The sequence below is a fragment of the Tupaia chinensis genome, unplaced genomic scaffold (genome assembly GCF_000334495.1).
Source record: "Tupaia chinensis unplaced genomic scaffold, TupChi_1.0 Scaffold149178_1, whole genome shotgun sequence".
In the NCBI taxonomy this organism is placed as follows: domain Eukaryota; kingdom Metazoa; phylum Chordata; class Mammalia; order Scandentia; family Tupaiidae; genus Tupaia; species Tupaia belangeri.
The window spans coordinates 531,764-536,603 of NW_006209026.1; the positions used below are offsets into that span (position 1 = coordinate 531,764).

At 39.0% G+C, this 4,840-nt stretch overlaps 1 non-coding gene across 1 annotated transcript; it reads left to right on the forward strand.

The window, feature by feature from the left end:
• The first annotated feature begins 3,119 nt into the window (after window positions 1–3,119).
• LOC114006610 (U6 spliceosomal RNA) lies at window positions 3,120–3,226 on the forward strand. Its single transcript, XR_003548322.1, has one exon. It is a non-coding gene; the product is annotated as a U6 spliceosomal RNA (small nuclear RNA).
• Window positions 3,227–4,840: the final 1,614 nt, after the last annotated feature.

Sequence of the window (4,840 nt, forward strand, 5' to 3'; positions counted from 1 at the left end):
TGGTGGGAGAGACAGAGACATGAGAGGAAAAGAGAAATCCCCCTCCCAGGGGGAATGGCCACGCACACATCTGCGTCTGGTGTGAGTTTCTTTTTTTTTTAATTTCTTTTTTTATTTTAAATTTAGTTATTTACATTCATTCACTGTATGTCAATACAATATACAAAATGAGATTTCGATACATAATACACTGTATATTGGCTCAATCAAGGATATTACCATACATGTTATCATCAACCAATATAATAATTTTACATTTCTTGTTTCCTATATATTTTACTTTTTTTTCTCCCCTTGATTTCCTACCTCTCACCCTCTACCATTTCCCACCTTCCTCCCATACTGTCTGCTTTCCATGCCTTTTCCCCCCATATTTTATTGATTCACTGAAGATCTAAATTGTCTAAATTGATCTAAATACTTTCAATAGCAAGCACAGCTGATATATACGTATTTATGAACATATGTTTGACTTTAGGCATAAACCTCAGTGAGTAGAGTGAACATACTATAAAGAAGCACCTAGCTGGGGCTATATAGCTTACTGCAGTCATCAAATAGGAAATTTTTTTTTTTTTTTTGGAGAGGTTTTTTGCTATAGGGTATGTGTGCTTGCCAAAAGACAGAAACAGAGACAGAAAGCAGGAAATCACCCCCCAGGGGGGATGGCCACGCCGCAATCCTTTCTCCTCCATTCTCCTCTTGGGATCTTGGGCACGCACGCACCCGCGCCCGGCCTGAGTTTAAGCCACTGGGTCCAGGACTTGAACTGTGTTCGACTACATGGGAGTCCAGTGACACAGCCATTACACTAACTGCTGGTCACTAAATACATAATTTTTTAAATGAATTTTTTAATTTCCAGTAAAACAGTTTTAGCTTTAATATGTCAAAATCAAAAAATGTTAAGAGAAATTTGCTTAACACTTAAAGCCAGAAAAAAGATGAAGATTCAGTTCAAACAATAGGTAGATGAAACTATCAACAGTTCAAGACAAGTCAAAAATCCCTAAATCTGGAAAACAAAGCTTAGAATAAAATCAGTAATGTTTTAGTCAAAAATCACAAAATTCTATTTCATCAGTTCAGTCTGATGTAAATCGCTTTTCTATCGAATTTGCAGTATTACTCTGGTCTGATCTTTCCGTTTAAATTCTGGAACTTTAACTCTGGACTTGTCCCTAACAATAGGCTGGCCCTTTTCTTGTTTGTAATTCTATTATTCTTATTTCTGTGTGTCCAACTTTAGTTTTCCTGGTATAGCACTCCCTTCAGCACTTCTTGAAGAGCTGGTCTGGTGGTAGTAACTTAGGTTTTGTTTATCTGAGAATGTCTTTGTCTCTTTTTTCCCATAGGAAGGATAATCTTGCCAGGTATAGTATTCTTGTTTGAAATTGTTTTTCACTTAACACTTTGAATATATTTTCCCATTCTTTCCTCGCTCACATTGTTTCCAGTGAGAGGTTTGACATTAGCCTGATCCTGATGGGATACCCTTTGAAAGTAACTTGACGTTTCTCACTTGCCAATTTTAGTATCTTATCTCTGTGGTTTTGTTCAATCTGGCTATGATGTGTCTTGGAGAAGATCTTCTTGGGTTGATTCTATGTGGGGTCCTTTGGTCTGGATATTTGAATGCCTTTTTAGGTTTGGAAAATTCTTCCAAGATTTCATGGAATAGATTGTCAGTGCCTTTATTAGTTTTTTCACCATCTGGGATACTGATTATGTGGATGTTTGGGTGTTTAATGGTATCTATTATTAGTATCTGGTATACTCATATATTATTCTCATTTTTGGGGGTCATTTCCTGTCTTTTTAGTGAATTTTTCTAGGTCAGAGGTTTTGTCTTCTATAGCTGAGATTTTTATCTTCTTTCTCCATGATCTAATCTGCCTTTTTCTTTTTTGGGGGGAGAGGTTTTTTGCACTTTTTTTTGGGGGGGAGAGGGTGTGTGCACTCGCCAGAAAGGAAGAGAGAGACGGAGAGACAGAAAGTGATAAATCACTCCCCAGGGGGGATGGCCACGCTGCAATCCCTTCTCCTCCTTTCTTCTCTTGGGATGTTGGGCATGCACGCACACGCGCCCGGCATGAGTTTTAAGCCATTGGGTCTGGGACTCGAACCGCGGTCAACTACATGGGAGTCCAGCACGTAGCCATTATGCTAACTGCTGGTCCTATAATCTGTTTTTAATAGTTTCAATGGAGGTTCTATTTCCTGTATTACAGCTTTCATCTCTAACAATTCTGTTTGATCCTCTTTTATGGTGTGTATTTCCTCTTTCCGATCATGCAAGAACTATCTCACTCCCTGGAACTCATTATCTCTTTTCTCTTGCATTTTCTGGACTTCCTTGTCTCTGTTCTCTTGCATCTCTGTTAGCTTTGTCACTATGAATATTTTAAATTGTTTATCTGACATTTCCACCAGTTCGCTTGTTATGTCTGTAGAGGATGAGAGGCTATTCTTTTCCCTTAGGGGACAGATATTTTCTTTTCTTTGCATATTTCTTGTGCCTTTGTGGCAGGTTCTGTTCATCTAATGGATTATACATTATTTTCTAGTTTTTGGAGTTAAATCTAAGCATTCAGAGGCATACAGGAGGAGGTGATCTGCAATCTCTAAGCAGTACCATTTTTCTTCCATTGTGCAACAGATTCCATGGAAATTGAGGATTAATCTGACCCTAAAATATTCAGGTATTTAGCTACTGTGCACCTAGACCTTTCTAGAAACACAGTGTGAGGAGGTTGGCTAGAACTGGCGGGCAAGAGGGTGAAGTCTGGGCAGAAGTTCTTCAGTGGTCCTAATCCCTGAAAGGGATTAGGATATAGATGGCTGGTGATTTGCTTGTCCTGGCTAGATCTTGGGGGCAGAAGGGTCAAGTCTAAGCAGAAGGTCTTCAGTGGTCCTAGTTCCTGAAAGGGGCCATTCTCTGGTGTGAGTTTCAAGCAGTCGGATCCAGACCTTGGACCACAGTCAGCCATGTGGGAGTCTACCACCTTAACCACTACACCAGGTGGTAGGTGCTGATGCCCTCAAAATTTAAGTTTATCTTGATTGTCTTCTTTGAAACAAGAAAGATATCTGACAGCCTCTCAAAAAGACTAAATTCCGTGCTTGCTTTAGCAGCACATTCACAAAAATTAGAACAACACAGAGAAGATTAGCATGGCGCCTGTGCAAGGATGATGTGCAAATTCATGAAGTGATTCATATTTTTTAAAAAAAGATTAAAATCCAGGGTACTGGGAGGAAGGTGGCTAGCCTCTTTGGTGTCTTTGTGTACTTGGGACAAGGTGCTGCTTTTGGATGATGTAGTCTCATGGGTGCATAGCTTGGTACGTGCAGCTCAGTTTGGAATTCTGGCTCTCTTGTTTCCAGACTGGGCATCACTGTGCAATAACCAGACTACACATTGCAGGCAAGGTGCCAGTGGCAGGAGGCTGCTTCAACAAATCTACCTCTGGCCCTGCCCTCTGACTGGCCTGTGTTGGCAGGTTGAGGGACTGAGAGGTCAGTAAGACATTTATTGGCTTGAAAAGTATAAAACCTAACTGTGAAATCCTGAGTTCATATGAATATGCTGCAGAGGAATAAGAATAAGCTGTTCATAGTATTTTAGAGCTTGAAAGATTTTGGAAATAAAGTAATTCTTCTCTTTCTGCTCGAAGGAGTAAGTAGCCCAAAGTCCTACCTCTAGATAGGTAGCAGAGTCTGGGGTGGAGCCCAAATGTGACCCTAGCTGTGTTCTCACAGTGACCCAGTCAGTGTGCAGCCATCAGCAATTTCCTTTCTAATATTTGTCACTTCTATAAATTAATTAAAACTTGGGTAGATTTTCTTCCAAAGTGTTGCTTCCACTATAACTCATCTCTAACATACAGGTAAAAGTATAAGTTCTCTAAATCTACTGTTAGGATTTCAAACATGATTTACAGTAGTTGGAAAGATACAATTTTAATTTCCATGGAAATCATGGTTTCTGGCACTAATAATTCCATTACTCTTGCCAAACCAACTGAGATAGTCAAGATAATGCAATCTGTGTTCAAAGATGTCCTAAAAACCTAATGTAACTTCATTATAGTACATGACTTTAAAAGTGTTATAGCTATTAAAATAAATAATGAGAACATCTTCTACTATTACTCTAATGTGATTTTCTGTTTTGCCAGGCGAAGTGGCAAAAGTTTAATGAGTAATTTAATTGCTTGATGAATCAAATAGGTCTTATTATTTGCTCCAAGGGTTGAAGTGACAGTGGTTCAGATGAAATACAGTCATGCACTGCTTAACAAAAGTTCTGAGAAAAGTTGTTAGGTGACTTTGTTGTGTGAACATCATAGAGCATACTTTACACAAACTTAGATGTTACAGCCTCAGACACACCTAGGCTGTGTGGAATAGCCTGTTATAATCTTACGGTACTTCCATCATGTACGTGATCTGTTGTTGACTGAAATATTGCTATGCAGTTCATGACTGTATTAGAGTTTTAGACAGAATACTTTACCTACAAGAAATAAGACATGCATTAGGCATCATTTCCAGGCCCGTCAAATCCTTTATTATGCTTAACTTCATTCTCTTAATAATTACTGTTCATAAATTGCACAGGTTTTAGAGCTAGGTTTCAGTCAACTAATATTTTATCTCAAGTGGCAGACAATAGGTCTGCCATTAACAAAGTACCACAGATGAGGAGGATTAAAGCAACAGAAATTTACCCCTCACAGTTCTCTGGCTAGAAGTCTAAACCAAGGTGCCAGTAGGGCCATGCTTTCTCCAAAGGCTTTAGTAGAGAATTAGTTCTTATCTTTCCATTTAGTTTCCG